This window comes from Cebus imitator, unplaced genomic scaffold, assembly GCF_001604975.1.
Source record: "Cebus imitator isolate Cc_AM_T3 unplaced genomic scaffold, Cebus_imitator-1.0 Scaffold0, whole genome shotgun sequence".
In the NCBI taxonomy this organism is placed as follows: domain Eukaryota; kingdom Metazoa; phylum Chordata; class Mammalia; order Primates; family Cebidae; genus Cebus; species Cebus imitator.
Window position 1 is genome coordinate 20207169 of NW_016107315.1, and position 17319 is coordinate 20224487.

A 17319-nucleotide genomic window follows, 5' to 3' on the forward strand; every position below is an offset into this window, starting at 1 on the left:
TAATTTTTTGTATTTTTAGTAGAGACGGGGTTTCACCATGTTGACCAGGATGGTCTCGATCTCTTGACCTCGTGATCCACCCGCCTCACCCTCCCAAAGTGCTGGGATTACAGGCATGAGCCACCACGCCCGGCCCCACTTCAGGCATTTTTATCTGTTTTAGCTTGATTGATTTCTGTCCATAGAAATTCCCCAGACACACAGAAAAAGTGTGTTGTCAAAACCTCACTGAATATAAATCTCTCTATAAAATTATTTGGCAACCAGAGAGTATCTACTTGGGTTGCTTCATTGTCCAGTTATGAGAAGGATAACTTAAAGCAAAGAAAGGAGATTTAATTTCTTTAAATAATTTTTAAAAGAGGATCGATTTACCTGTCTCCAGACAGGTAAAACAAAGTTGACCTCAAAATCTTAGGATATTTTGAGAATATGAAGATAAGTATGGGCTCTCTGATACATAGTAGCTGTTAACAAGGAGGGCAGATAACTGATTTGTGTTTTAAAATGCTCTACTCTTTATGTGATTTTAGTCAGGGAACCCAGACATTTTCATTAGTAATGTTGAGTTTTCCTGCCAGAATGATAAGCTCTCTCAGGACAGATTCTGGTCTCTTTTATTCACTGCTGTGTTAGCATATAGTAGACACACATTTATTTATTTGTTTGTTTTATGTTTATTTTTAATGGAGACAGGATTTTGCTCTTGCCCAAGCTGAACTGCGTAGCGTGATCGTAGCTCACTGGAACCTCGAACTCCTGGACCTGAGTGATCCTCCCGCCTCATCCTCCTTAGTAGCTAGGACTACAGGCATTCACTACCACGCCCAGCCAATTTTTAAATTTTTTATTTTTCCTTTTTTTAGAAACAGGTTCTCCCTGTGTTGCCTAGGCTGGTCTCAAACTTCTGGGCTTCAGTGGCCTCCCAAAGTGCTGGGATTATAAGCGAGAACCACCACATCCGACCTTATTTAATTCACCAAGTAAAGTCTAAAAAGAGAATTTTGGAAAATATAAAAATCTGCATCAGTATTATTCAAATTTTAGTGCAAAATCAGACTTTGGAACCCAGTCTGAAGGATACTGCATTTAAGGAGACTTATTGTAGTGTGAATATGTGAATGTAATCTTCAGCACAGAATCAAATGTGGTCACTGAAATCATATTCCTACACGATTATGAGGTGGATGTTCAAGTAACTCAAATTATGCTTATGAAAATAAAACTAGTGTCTTAAAACCTCAGAGAATCTCAAATCTGTGAAAAGAAGTCATTAGATCCCAGTTTTAGAAATGCAGATTTAAAATAAGAGTTCAAAAATCTCTTTCACTTTATTGTGTTGATGAGAACTACAAAAAGAAACTTTAGATTTTACAAAATAGAAGCAAGTAGTAAGATGTGGAAAAAAGGAAAAGGAGAAACTTCCTGTGCAGACCAAGGTACAAGTGAACTCAATGTCAGAGGCTCACAGAAAAGGAATATGTGTGCATCAATTACATTTGTGGTCTAATATATTTGAAATTCCTGTCAAAATTCAATTATGAGCCGGGTATGGTAACACTTTCTGTTATCCCAGCTACTTTAGAGAGTGAGGTGGGAGGATTGCCTGAGCTCATGAATTCGAGGCCGCAGTGTGCCTTGATCATAGCACCTGTAAATAGCCACTGTATTCCCGCTTGGGCAACATTGTGAGATCTGGTATCTTAAAAAAAAAAAAAAAGAATTCCACTATGAAAACCCAATAAATTTCTTCTAACTTTAAAAGGAAGAGATATATAGTAACTTTAATTTTTCCATGCAAACCTTCCTTTAGTCAGATAATTTCTGATTAGCAGCTTTCCTCACATTGTGTAAAGGATCAGAAAATTGAGTCTTACAGCACCTTTTCTGACCACCGTCCTGAATAATCTTAAAGCATGTCACTTACCTTCTCTGGGCTGTGCCTTGGTCCTCTTAGCTATACAGTGAAAGTGTTAAAATTATAAATACGTATTGAAATTGAATTGAAAATTTAACTCTTGGATTTTGAGACTAACATCCTACTTTTTAATACTGTCTAAATGAACATGTTTCTAAACACACAAGATTATAATTTACAGTCAGATATAAACATTTGTTTATTGCTGCAAAGTTTCATTTTGATGTCTGTCATGTTACTGGTATGGTATTTGTTCTATGGTTTGGGTAAAATGGATGTGTTTGACACTACCTTGCTACATAGATTGTTTATCCTGAAGTTGTGTTGCCTTTTTGTTTGTTTGCCAGAAGGAAATTTGTCTGCTAACAATTCCAGACGAATTGTGGCGTTAGATACACAAATTTAGGTAGTCTTTTGTCTAGTGATTGCATGATTTTCTCTTTTTCTATAGGCCTTCATATCTCCAGTCACTAAATACTTGAGTGCTTACTATGTGGAGGGCTGTCTGCTAGGTATTAGATGTTAGGATGAATAAAAGAAATGTCGCAAAAAAAAAAAAAAAAAAGAAAAGAAAAAGAAATAAAAGAAGTGTTGTATACAATTCCCGTAGTCCAAGAGCCTAAAATCCGCCTGAGGCTTGTATACATACATCAATAAGTTAAAAAACTGGACAAGACAACACAAGGGATGGAATGGAAGATGGTACTTGATTAAGTGTTATTTGCCTAAAGCAGACTATAAGTGTGATGACTTCAAAGGAGGGAAGAATCTCATCACCGTCCATACTGTAGTAGTTGAAAGACCTATCTAGACTTGGAATTCATGAAAGCATTCCCTCTGAGCCAGCTGCTGCATTCACACTTGAGTCAGTTAATCTGATGCACTGCAAAACTCATTCTCAAGTCCCACATTTTTGGGTGTTCTCCAAAAATTTGCCTCTTGAGAGTTGGCTTTATGTCTTTGAAACAGATGTGTACTTCTAGCTCTGCCTCAAGATGAAATGCAAGGTGATTGTATGTGACCTAAAAGATTTGCCTTTTCTGAATTAGTGCTGGTCGCACATCAGACAAATTTAAAAATGGTAAAAGAGGCCGGGCATGGTGGCTCATGCCTGTAATTCCAACACTTTGGGAGGCTGAGGCGGGCAGATGGCCTGAGCTCAGGAGTTGGAGACCAGCTTAGACAACATGGTGAAACCCTGTCTCTACCAAAAATACAAAAAATTTAGCCAGGCGTGGTAGCACACACTTGCAGTTACAGCTCCTCAGGAGGCTGAAGTGGAAGAATCGCTTGAATCTGGGAGGCGGAGGTTACAATGAGCCAAGATTGTGCCACTGAACTTCAGGCTGGGTGACAGAGTGAGACCCTGTCCCTAAATAAATAAGCACATAAAAATTAAAGAGTCCTCTGCCCAGCAAACAAAATGATTGATTTTCTAGGGACATTGCTTAGATTTATTCATCAGTAATTGTCATTATCTTTAGAACAAATTTTGTACTGTAACAGGAAAGTCACCGTATAGTGTATTTGGTCTTTCATTTTAGCAATTGCAATTATTTGTTTGTAAGAACCAGCAGGGCAAAGATAACTAACTTGGAGCAAAAAGATACCATTGTCCCTGATAAGCATTTTAACAGACTCTGCCCATCTCTAAGGACTTCTCTTTGGTGTTTGCAGATAAGACGTTTCTTCTACCTTCTCATTGAAAGATTTCTGAGAAATAAGATAAGCCACTCACATAGTTCATAAGAAAGATTTAGATTTGTTTCTGTTATTTTTTATATATTTAATCTCTGTTGTTACCATCCCAATGTTACCTGAAATCTTGTGCCTTCCAGTTTGCTTGTTAGTTTGTGAATTTGACAGAAGCTTCAAAGAATAGACCATCTTTTACTACCAATCATATACTTACATTTAGGTTTTCAGTTTTAGAAGGAAAGGCACTAACAAACACATGTTAAAACTGTAAATGAGTAGGTTTCTGGGTTTATTTTCTGGCATTTTTGGAAATACACTGAAGGGTGGAGTTAAATATTCAGGCTACTTCATTAAGAGGATATGTAAAAGGAAAAATAATTTAGAAAGCATATAGTGCAAACAGTACTGTTCCATAAAATTTTGCGATGATGGAAATGTTCTCTGTCTACCTCAGTTCGTGTGATAGCCACTGGTCCCATGTGGCTGTTCAGCCCTTTAAATGTGTGGCATTGTGCTTGAGAAACATAATTTTAAATTATATTTAACTAATTTAGTTTTAAGTTATAAATACCCATATGTGGCTAGTGGCTACCATATTGAACAGTATCAAGGTAAAAAGTTGTTATTCACATTGTGAAATTCATCTTTATAAAGATTCTCATGGCCACCTACTCAAACCTCTAGGGGGAGCTCACAGTTCCTTCTTGACCTTTCTGTCACTTTACTCCTGTGGAGGAGGAACCTTGATCAAAGTCAAGAAGAATGGCCTGCCATTCCTGGAGGTGGTGCCAGGAATAAGACTATTATAACTTCAGCTCACTGGGGCAAACAGTGAATATCGTAGGTTCAACTAGGACGCCCTGTCCAATAGAACTTACTGTGATGATAGAAGTGTTATGAATTTGCACTGTCCAGTATGGCATTACTAGCCACAGGTGGCTATTGAGGACTTCAAATGTGGCTAGCGTGACTGCAAAGTTGAATTTTTAATTTTACCTAATTTACATTTAAATAGCCACCTGTGGCTTGTGACTGTTTTATTGGCCCAAACAGCTTCTGAATAATGGGTGTTCAAGCTTTTTGCTTGTGTACTCTCAAAAGAGTTTGAAATACATATATCCTCTCAAAGATTTTTAAGCTTACATAAAAATTTTTCATCATGTGTTTGGAAATTTATGGGAAGTTGACGTAGAAAAGGTTAAGTCTGGTATGAGATGAATATGATGAGAATTGGCGATAAAATGTACTGAATAACAAGCTTAATCTGAAAAATACACATAAAATTATGATTTGTGGGTTTTATCAAATGTCTCTTGAAAATTTTGGTGTTTAGTAAATATTTAAGTTACATATAAAAGAAACAATATCACTAGCCTTTATTGCTTTGGTTATTCTAAATTCAGGGGCCAGGATTGATACCTTAAACAATATACAGGAGAGGGGGAATGATAGGAATTCCTAAGGTTTCAAGTTCCCTCTATCAATTGTTAAAGGAAGTTACCCTAGTTAAAGACTGCTGCTTTAGAACTCAGCATCTTTTTGACGTCTTTCTTGCCTGTTGTAATGGTGCTGGGCTCTTGAATTCCATTGCCATTAGAATGCCAGAGGGAAACAGGGACAGGTTACAGGGGAAAAGTGTGGAACTTAACTGTTGGCTAAAGTTCAGGGGATTTAGATACTTTGCTCATTCCCTCTCATCAGACTCAACTGACAGATTCATCACAAGATTCCTTTAAATACTAAGGTCTGAAATAAGGTCTGAATTTTTTCATTATTCATCAACAAATACTTGAGTGCCTACTGAAGTACGTATGAGAAATATGGCAGTATAACATTACCTTCAAGATGTCCACCTTCTAATAAAGGATTCAGATTGCTGAAGACCCGATTACAATATTGTGAACAAGATCTTGTGTGTCATGTTAATGTTACGCTCATGGTGCTACAGGAGCACACACATCTGAGGCTTTCAAAAGGTGGATTGTGAAGGTGAAGGTGGACTCCAAGGTAGATGAGTAGTTGATGTAAAAGCTCAGAGGCAGCATAACCTAGAAATAGTGCAAACTGCAAATACAGTGAGAGATACTTACCCAAGAATGCAAAACTGGAAGCATCCAAACAGTGACATAGTTTCAAAATCTTTAAGTGTTCAGCTGTTTAAAAAGTCATGCTTTTTAATTGAAGAATAATTTGCCAGTAGTGCATGACATTTGTGAAAGAGTGATGTAAGAGCTGTAAATAATGCCTAGATGGTATCATAACCATGTACAAGGTTGGAGCCAGTAGTTTAGGGATGACATTATAGTGGGCATACCAATTCTAGGTCACTTATATGTTGTGATGAGTAACAACTTTTTCATGGCGTTGAATTGCAGCTGTGCAAATATCCATTATGTATCTCATTTCTTAATTTGTATACTGGAAAGAAAAACCAAAGCAGTACATCATTTTTGGGCACAACTCACAGGAAGCAGAAATATATTTTACCCTAGGACCTAGTAGTCGCATAACATATATGTATAATATAACTGAAACAAATTTCCCAAAACCAGTGATTATAACCAACATTTACTATGTGCCATGCACTATTCAAAGTGCTTTGTAAATGTTAACTTAATCCACGTAATGACACTATACTTAACTACATGTAACTCTGAAATGTTCTGTTCCAGTTGAAGGCAGACACTCCAGCTGTAGAGCCTCTTTCATAACAGTATACACATGTGAATGCACCTAACAATACCTGCCCTGGCAGAGCATCTTTCTCTGCCCCCGATTCTCCCACATTCTCCTCCTCCTTCCCAGTACTTGTCAGCATTGGCTTCCCTTTTTACCCCAGTCCCTGTGGTACCTCTCATCTTTCTTCTTCCCAAGCCATAGTCTTGGCTGTCGCCAGAAATGCCCTCACCAAGCACTGATGCAAAGAAAGTCTGGAAGGATGGGAGCTGCCCGTCCCACTGGTATTGGGCAGCGGGCTTACTCCCTGGGCAGCTCAGGGTCACGTTGGCCCCCACACGAGGCACACCCAGGAGACGGCAGGATGGAGGAGCTGGAGGAACTGGGGAAGGGGAGACTGATGAAAACCACACCAGGAGACCCACCGATCCTCTCCCTCTGCCCCGCACCCTTCTGTCACTTCATTTGTCCCTCTCCTAACTCTTGCCCTCAGCCATTTAGGAGAGAGACCTGCCAGACCTCCCTGTGGGGGTGGGGAGGAGTCCGCAAATCTGTGCTTCTCACTCACCGAGTACATTGAGTTCTAAGGTTTTGATGCTGTGGCCCCTACTGGTGCCTTCTTTGTCTTGCACATTCACAGAACAGCTGTAGGGGCCAGAGTCTTTCTCCTGGAGACCCTCCAGCCTCAGGGACACATTCTGGGAGGGCATAGAGTAGACCAGGGATACTCCACGTTTGCTTGTTGTGACCCCATTGATGTAGGCCAACACCTGGTGTGGGGCATAACACATCCCCGTTACTACTTCATGTATATACTGTACCGCAGGCTCAGCCAGTCTCCCTCCCCCAACTGTCATTTTCCAAATGCCCCTCACGTGTACCCATTCTTCTAACCTGAACCAGCTCCCCATTCACCTTTTGTCCCTAGCCTCCTCTCACTGCCCCTGGGTCCCCTTCACCAGAACAGTTCACGTCTTTGCTCCTTACACATTATCTCTTTAGCTCCCACTTGTGATGTTTAAAAAGGTAGTCACAACTTGCTAAAATTAATTGTACAACCCACTAATGGGGCATAACCTACAGTTAGATAAAAGAGGACTAGAAGATAATAAGTGAGATTGAGATTTTTTCATTCATTGTTTTCTTTTAGACTTAAGATATCAAAACTCCAGAAACGTCATTTATTTGCAACAGCTCTTGTCCCAGATATCATGGTGAAATGTGTTATATTATGTAGTTTTAGATAGCTTGAGCTTAGGGTTTGAGATAAAGGGTGAAGAGGGGGAGTGGGAAGTAGTAAGAAATGAGACTGGAGACATAAACAAGAGGTCAGGGGATGTGCTAAGGAGTTTGGACTTTATTCCGATCATCAAAGGATTTTGCCAGACAGTTCCATTGTTAATCTTAAATTTTAGAACAGTCAGTGGCTGTAATGTGGAGAATAGAAAGGGTAAGTCTGGAAGCACAAAGATCATTTAGAAGCTTCATGCAGCAAGCTAGATGGAAGGTGCAATAAAGCAGTGGTAATGAAGATGGAGACACAGGGATAAATTTCATATACATCAAAACCAAGGGGGTGTTCAAAGAATATGGACATTTTAATTTCCAGGATTTGTTAGATTCTAACCTGTGAGACAACTCACTGTCTACTTCCCTACCAACTCACACAGAGGATTCTTGGCTGCAGTCATCAAAGACCATAATAGTATTTCATAGCTTAAGTTTTTAGGCTTGATTTCTAAGAGCCCAAGGAAAGCCAATTAAAACACCAAATGAGGACAGTCCTGTCTGTCTTACCTCTAGCATATACGCTCTACAAACTCTTAGATTCTGCTTCCCGGTCTTCAAAAGTGACTATCCTGCTTTATCAGAGAGTAAGAACTCAAATTCAGATCTAATATTTGAAGTGTTAAGTGTCATGTAGATAGATAGCTGGACGTGTGCTCCTTTGTTAAGGTACTACAGCAGTTTCTTTCTCTGGAAAATTATATCTTTGTAATGTTAAGAAAACAAATGAAATAAAAGAGGAGGAAAAACTGAATTTCAAAAACAACAGACCAGTACTCTAAAGAACTTTTTAAAACAATTAACTGTTAGGATTGCAGTTATCATTAGATACTATTTAATTCTATTTCTGTTGTGGGGTTCTTCCACTGTGTTCTGCGTGCTATTAATATTTACCATTGCAGAAGCTTCATTCAGTATTGAAAATTAATGCCTAGTGGATCTGTGCCTCCTATGCATATGTTATAAATTATCTGGAGTTCCTCTCCCTTCCAGTTGTTCTAAATAATTGAAGGATGTCTGCTATGAGAAAAGGAATGCATTTAAATCTGTATTATTCTCAACTATATTTAGTTGAGAAAAGTCCTTAAAAGCCAATGGTAAATACTTTTTTTTTCTTGGCACTAATCAAGTGAGTGTTACCTTTTCACTTAGTAGGATGTGTTGTTACTAGTTAGTAAAATACAAACCTGTGTTTATTCTTAGGTATTTTAGAAACAGCAGCCATCATTTTATTTTATATTGTATACTTGGCTGTATTCATAAATTATATATTTTGGGCTATCAAATATTCAATATAAATACAGTACCGGAAGTTGTTTACTTAGATATGCTTTCTAGTTGCATTTTCTCAGCCTATGTAAGACTATTTTGTTGTAATAGCCTTTGAAATTTATAGTACTGTCTCTCTACTATCTTACTTTATTCAAATAAACTAATTATGTTTGTAATTGATATTAATAAAACCAGAATAAAAGTTCATATCTACCCAAAACTGCTTTTATTATTTTTTTTAATTTGCAAATACTTTTCTCTAAAGGGAAATAGCTGGTTTATAATTTAGAGAGAATAGGATAGGTTAAAAAGTACTTCAACCTAATATTTGGTATCTCCACTACCTGTACCTCATCTTAAGGGATATTCCATTCATTCATTCAACAAAAACCACGCCCCTTTTACATGTTGGGCGTTGATTTAGGCTCTGGGAATACCTCAGTGAACAAAGCTGACAAAAAACACCCTGCCTTCAAAGAGTTTACATTCTGTTAGAAAACGTGATATTTAAAACATGTATTATGCACCTTAACACAATTAGGGAAAAAGACCCTCAAATATTATATTCCTTGATAAATCCTTGAAATTGAGCTCTATACTTTTCATTATGCTTATGAAATAGAAATTCATTTGCCATTGTTTTATTAAGAATGATTTACATGATTTTATATAATTCCTTTATCTTATATATATCCGGTTGTCATTGAGGTTTATACCACCAAGCAGCAAAGTGCTATATTCGTATTCATTCAGCCATCAGTTCGTGAGCATTTGCTCTTCTGTGAGGCATTTCGTGGAGCCCTAAAGAGTCAGTCTTAAGCAAAACCAGGAGATATCCCTTCTCTGTTGTACAGATTAGGAAACATGGTTAATAGTTGGGCCTTGAGCAGAGTTTGTCCAATTTTAGAACGGTATAAAATAATTACATTTTCCTTATATAAGTAATATAAGCACACTATACAATTAAGAGGAAAAATTTTCACTTCCTCACTGCAGTGTAACCATATATCCATGAAGCCTTTTGATATTTTTCAAGAAATGGTAGTCGTAAGTCTGATTTTAATTCCAGTAAATTTCTGTGCACCAAAAAAGGAATGAAAGAAAGATCTCCATGCTTTTTGTTTTGTCGAACTCCAAGAATATATATGGGTTATTCACATTTATTATTTCTATTCATGCTAAGTTTTGCCTGCCTTCTGCTTCTTGTAGAGAGGTTGCCCAGTGAGTGAGGTCTAATCCTCACTCTGTGTGAGTAATTAGGATTCCTTTTTCCCCATTGGTTTATATGTCAGTGTGTCAGTCACCACATTCTTGCCAAGACTATAAATCTTTAAAGATGATTAATTAATTGGCTTTTTTTTTTTTTTTTCCTGAGACGGGGTCTTGCTCTGTTGCCCAGGCTGGTGTGCAGTGGTGTGATCACGGCTTACTGCAGCCTCAACCTCCCCAGGCTCAGGCGATGCTTGCACCTAAGTCTCCCAGTAGCTTGGCCTGTAGCCATGCGACACCAAGCCCAGCTAATTGTTGTACTTTTTGTAGAGGTGGGGTTTTGCCATGTTGCCCAGGCTGGTCTCTAACTTGTGGGCTTAGACAATCTGCCCACCTTGGCCTCTAAAAGTGCTAGGAGCCACTGCCCCTGGCACTAATTGGCTTTTATCTTTAAAAGAACTGAGCAAAAAAGTAAAAGAAGCTATGACAGTATAGCCAGGTGTTTCTGAAACTCAAATAATGTATGGGCAAAAAGATATTTATTTGCATAGGTACTCCTAGGTATGAACTCCTTTTACCTGTAGAGTTCACATGTTATTAAACACAAACAGTTGTTTGAAATACTTTGAATAAAATGAAAAATCAAAAAAGTCTTTGAGACCCGCCTGTCCAATATGGTGAGACCCCGTCTCTACTAAAAATGCAAAAATTAGCCAGGCCTGGTGGTGTGCACCTGTAGTCCCAGCTACTCAAGAGGCTGAGGCAGAATAATCACTTGAACCCAGGAGGTGGAGGTTGCAGTGAGCAGAGATCATGCCACTGCACTTCAGCCTGGGCAGCAGAAGAAAAAAAAAAGAAAAGTTGGCATTCCTTTAATGATGCTTTAGATGATGTGGTTTAGCTGAAGCTTGCTTTTCTCAACATGACTCTGACACTAATTGCTAGGGTAAGGTTCTTATGAGTATGTTACTCCTACATGTTATTCCTATCCATGTTGCGCCTCGTGATACCACACTTTGCTGCCCCACTTTACTTGAACTAACCTTAATTCGTAAGGCCTTTGGTCCCCATATGGTGTGACTGTTTCATTTTTGTAACAGTTATAATAATCAAACATTTACTGAGTGCAAGCAATCAGGCAGACAGTTGTAAATGCTGTTTTTTTTTTTAATTTAATGCTCACATATTAAATTTTAAAAAAAATCATACAAAAGCAAATCTATGATGGAGGTACTGTTACCAGCCCCACCATATAGATGAAGAAATTAAGGCACAGAGAGATTAATTTATCACAAAGCTTCCATGTGGGTGGCACTAAACTAAGCAGTCTTTCTCTGGAACCCATGCTCTTCTTAACCACTTGCTTATATCACCTCCTTCTGAAACAGCTCATCTTTATTAAATTTTGAGAACTGAAGTCATGTTTTTGGCAATAATGTGATTATCAACAGTCATAAATGCAATACCAGAATCTTATAGTAACAATCAGATGGACAGCATTATGCTGATATTTCTTGTCATTGAAATGAAAACAAGAATTTTTTAAAATTCTTGCAGATAATTGGTGGTTTCTTAAGATGAAAACCACAGGAGATTTGGAAGTCCTAAGGAAGAATTTATAATAGGTATTGAAACATAGTAAGTAAAGACTTAATTGTAGAAGATGGATTGAGTCATTCATTCAAGACTTCAAATGAATGATGGTATTTATTGAATGACCAACTCCTCCAGAAAGAAGTAAGTTTGAATTATAGGAGGAGAAACATTTACAACGTAGAATTACTTTTTGACAGTAAAAGCAGGTAAGGATGTGGCTTATCGGAGGAGACTATGGAATGTCCACTACCCTTATGCCTGCCATTGTTTACCTAACATGTAAATGGTTCGGGTACATCTTAGAGATAGATGATGGGGATGAGGTGGACTGTTTTTTAATATATGATATACCAAACAAAACATATTGGCATATTGAGAAGGCTAAAAGTAGAATCAGGAAATAAAAGAGAATGCCAGCTTGGTATGGTGGTACACTCCTGTAGTCCCAGCTACTCAGGAGGCTGAGGCAGGGGGATTGCTTGAGCCCCTGAGTTCAAGGCTGTTGTGCATAATGATTGTCCCTGTGAATAGTCACTGCACTCCAGCCTGGGCAACATAGATCCTATATTTTTAAAAAAAGAAAAGAAATCAGGATGTAGGCAAATTGCAGTAACCTAGGTAAATATGTTTACTTAAACTAATAAAATGAGCTATGAGCTTCTTGGCAACTGTGGCAAAAAAAAAAAAAAAAAATACAGTGACTTGCCATAATTTTCAATGTCTTTTGAAGAGAAATATACTAGGTCTTAGAAACCAAAGATGAAGTTTCATTAAAGACACTGATCGTGACTTTGGATAAGCTCGTAACCATTCTGTGTCTCATTAATAATTTTCTTGTCTGTAAAAGAGGGGTGAACCGTATATCTCTTCATATACATGTGATGTACTACCCAGATCCCTCTCCCAGGAATGAGATGCTTGTGCCCGCAAGCTGCCTGTAATGCTGACTGCTGATGGCTTCTGGTTGATTTCCTCAGAATTTAATTCTGCCCAAGGGAATTGTATCACTCGAGGTGAGGCTCCCCACTCTCTGGTGTCAGCCTGAATCCAGTGACCGGTCAGTGCTGAAATACAAAGGTCCAGCCTCCTTGCCTCATTTTGGTATAATTCTGAAGGATAACCTGAGTTCCATACCTCATTTTAGGATTAGCAGAGACTGCTGTTCCAAGTATGTCTTACTTTAACTTCTTTCTGCGCCCAGCCCTGGTTCTCAGTCTGTCACGTGTGGTTTCTAGGAGCCTTCTCCAGCATACCTGCACAGTCTTCTCAGACTCTGTTTCCTGGGACACTCTTAACATTATTGTTAAGTAGGAATGATAACATAAATTGCTTAGCCCAAATCTCAGCACACAGTCGGCACTCAGGAAGTGGTAGCTATGATTTACCTTCATTATATGGCACATTGAACCGTGTAAGGAAAATGTTTGGTTTTTGTAGAAGGTACGGAGATATTTTTTCATATGGCTGTTTCTCTTAGCAATCTTCATAAAGCTAAGAATAGAATATAAACATTCTACCAAATTAGCTATAAAAACAGTTTTGATTGCCTGAATTTCTTTCTAACAATTTCCTAAATAAGTTCAGGTCACCTAGGACAGTTACTGGTAATAAAACATGCTTATTTTCAGGTTTTTCTTAGAAAGAATATATGTCAGAATATGAAGATGTGTTCTTTTCATGCATTGATGATCTGTAGTTTACACTGTGTAAATGTGAAAAATATATACTTTTTGAATATTTACATTTTCACAAGTAAATGAATCTGGATTTAATGTTTGTAACCAGATGTCTTGGCGGAAGATTTCAGATGACCTTAATTTTTTTGTGTGATTTTATCTGCATGCCAGGATTATTTTTCTCATAATCAAATGTGTAAAATTTACTAATGGAAACATCTCTATTATAGGTTATCTTTGCACTATAGATGGTAGTTTTTAGTAAGAAAATAACTACGGAACTGAGAGAATCACATGGTCAACAGATGAAAGGAGTAAAGTGCCTACTGCTTCAGGGGAAGCCTGCTCTGCACAGTCTCCCTTTTAAACATTGGTCTCATGAATGGGAACACCTTCGTATTTGGCAAGCAATACAGTGTTGTAATGGTAAAGCTGTGTGCGGATTTTTGAGGTGATGGGGTGTTCTTAATTTTTAGACATGGTTGCCTATGGAATAATTAGTTCGTAGTGGAAAGTGTTTGGGAGTCCATTAAAGAAGACTGGTTCTCCCCTGCCCTGCCAGATATATTTTAGATAATTTTCTTGAATGAGTTTTAGATACCAAATACGAATAAACGGTAGTATCATTTTTAGTGTATCTGAATACCTCTGAGATAGTGCCCTAAGGTGTGAAGTACTGAGAAGAAGATTCAAAGAGCTGCTGACGTAGTAACTTCAGAGGTGGTATAGGAGGTCAATGAAAATAACCTCTAATGTTAGTCGGTTCTTTGCCAACAACTGATTTTTTTTTTCCCTTTCAGGTGGGGAGAAAGTTCTAGACAAATAGTGTTATCTGCTATCTTTGGTGACTAGCTACCTATTGCTGCTTATATATTGAAATAGTTCAGTATACCCTACTTTTTTGACCTGTATTGTTCTAAATAGAAAAGCACTTAAGAATTCCATGTTTTGAAGGATTCTTGTACCCTAAAGAAGCCCTATACATGAACATGCATGCTAGGTGTGACTTAATTATTAAGTATTACTGCTCATCTGAGATAATTGTATGAGTGTCCATGAGAAGCACACATAGCATAGGGTCAGAAGCTTTATGGTTACATGAATTTAGTTCCTTGAGCCATGGGAAAATGTTTGTTTTTAACAGTTAGTATTGTCCTCCTTGAGGGTTTTTTTCTTAGTAATCTGAATGGGCACAACCCTCAGCTGCTAGCATGAAAGAACCTAGAAAACTTACAACCTGATATTCACTGACAATCAAAATTTCCTGAATTTTATGTTGTTTTGTTTAAAATTTGTTTTTACTTTCTTTTATTTTTTAATTTTAATTTTTACTTTTTGAGACAGAGTCTCATTCTGTCACCCAGGCTAGAGTGCAGTGGCGCAGTCTCACCTCAGTGCATTCCCCGCCTCCTGAGTTCAAGCAATTCTCATGCCCCAGCCTCCTGAGTAGCTGGGACTACAGGTGTGCATCACCGTGCTTGGCTAATATTTGTATTTTTAGTAGAGACAGAGTTTCTCGATGTTGGTCAGGCTAGTCTGGAACTCCTGGCCTCAGGCGATCTGCCTGCCTTAGCCTCCCAGAGTGCTGGGATTATAGGCTTGAGCCACCACACCTGGCCTTGAATTATTAATATATATTCTGTGCAAGAATCTTCTCTCATGGAGACAGTACTGACCAGTTATAAACACAAATTGAGTCGTTAATAGCCAGATTCAGAATGAAGTGCAAGCTGATAGGATTCAGTCCTGAACAGTTCCCACAAAGACTGAGCCTCCAGAGAGGTAAGATCTCTTTGTTTTTGGTGGTCATTCTGTTTGACCCTGTTAAAATCAGGAAACAATTGAGTCTTTCTGCCTTCCCGTCTTTGGTAGAACTACCTTATATTCTTGAATATTTCATTCACTTGTTTACTTTGTAAAGCATAAGAAATAAAATTTGGACAGGGCTGCAGAGCTCTCTTTGGCATGTGGCCTGCCTGCCCAAAGAAAGCTGTAACAACAAGAATGATAGATATTTTAAAAATAACCTTGCCCAGCTATTTTCAGAAAGTTTCAGGAGCCCTGCCTACCAAGATTCATTGATTTTATAATTTGTTTTAGTTAAACAATAAATTTTCTGATGTTCTTTGCTAAGAAAAATTTTATCCTCGTGCTAGTGATTTACTGCTTTAAAATTAGCTTAATTTATGTATTGAATAAATATATTTTTTGAATAAGCCTCATGTAATAGGCACTGCTCTAGACTTGGGGAATAGAAACAACCAACGTAGATAAAATCCCTACGTCATGGAGCTTGCAATCTACTGAAATAACTTTCTTAGGAAACATTAAAGTTTCTTAAGTGGCATTTGATAATTTTCATATGACAAACTCCTCTTAAAGGAATACTTATTTATCTTTGGGCCTCATTTGTTAAGTGAAGAAGGTGAACTAGATGATCTCTAAGGTTCTTTTCCATTCAGAACTTGTATGTTTTTTATTTTTATTTTTTCTAGAGATAGGAGTCTCACTCTGTTGCCCAGGCTGGAATGCAGTGGTGTGATCATGGCTCAATGCAACCTCTACCTGCTGAGCTCCAGGGACATTCCTGCCTCAGCCTCCCCAGTAGCTGGACTGCAGATGCACTCTACCATACCCAGACTATTTTTTTTTTTTTAAGTAGAGAAAAGGTCTTGCAGTATTCTGTATTGAACAGGCTAGTCTTGAACTCCTGGCCTTGAAGGGTCCTCTAGCCTTGGCCTCCCGGAGTGCTAGAATTATAGACATGAGCCATTGTGCCTGGCCCCATAACGTTTTAGAAGTTGGAGCCTGGTTTGCAATTAGAACCTTAGGCAGTTCCACCCACCCTTAGTGGATCAGTATATTATAAAAAGTGTTATAGGCCAGGTACAGTGGCTCACGCCTGTAATCCAGCACTTTGGGAAGCTGAGGCGGGCAGATCACGAGGTCAAGAGATCGAGACCATCCTGGCCAATATGGTAAAACCCCGTCTCTACTAGAAATACAAAAATTAACTGGGCATGGTGGTGTGCACCTGTAGTCCCAGCTAGTTGGGAGGCTGAAGCAGGAGAATCGCTTGAGGCGAAGGTTGCAGTGAGCCAAGATTGAGCCACTGCACTCCAGCCTGGTGACAGAGTGAGATTCCGTCTCAAAAAAAAAAGTGTTATAAAGAGACATTTGCCAAGATAGTGATATGAATAGGTAATAAAGAGTATCAAATGCTGCAGGGAAGTCAAATGAGTTAAGGACAAAGTTCAAGGACTGTTCTTAGTTATTAAGAAGACATTGGCCGGGCACGGTGGCTCACACCTGTAATCCCAGCACTTTGGGAGGTCGAGGTGGGAGGATCACCTGAGGTCAGGAGTTCGAGACCAGCCTGGCCAACTAGTGAAACCCCGTCTCTACTAAAAGGACAAAAATTAGCCAGGCATGGTAGTGGGTGCCTGTAGTCCCAGCTACTCTGGAGGCTGAGGTGGGAGAATCACTGGAACCTGGGAGGTGGAGGTTGCAGTGAGCTGAGATTGTACCACTGCACTCAAGCCTAGGCAACAGAGCGACACTCTCAAAAAAGAAGAAGACATTAATAATCACAATAGAAACAGTTTTAATAGAGTCATAGATTAGACCGTGATCCCTTTGGGTTAAGGATTGAATTATTATAGGCATTGCCTATTCCTGTGAGACCCTTTGGTCATTAGGCAGTGTTAAAGCTGGAAGATATGAGAGCTTAAGAGCGAATCAAGACTTACTTTTCTGTACTTGTTTCTGGATGTGTGTTTTTCTGTTTTAGGTTGTTACTTGACACAATTTGTCTGGCATCTATATTGATAAATCAATCAGATATGAATGATCAAGTACTGTGTGATGCAGTTGGAACAGATAATCAGCATAACTAATGAAATATTTAATATTGCTTAATTATCACTTCAGAAAAAGATTTCTTGCCTAGCAGATAGAAGGAAGTGCTATATTTTTTTTCTTCTTTTT

At 38.4% G+C, this 17319-nt stretch overlaps 1 protein-coding gene across 6 annotated transcripts in view; it reads left to right on the forward strand.

Moving 5' to 3' along the window:
* MSANTD2 (Myb/SANT DNA binding domain containing 2) overlaps nt 1-17319 on the forward strand; it is a 35417-nt gene that overhangs the window by 3408 nt on the left and 14690 nt on the right. The gene's annotated exons all lie outside the window — the stretch shown is intronic.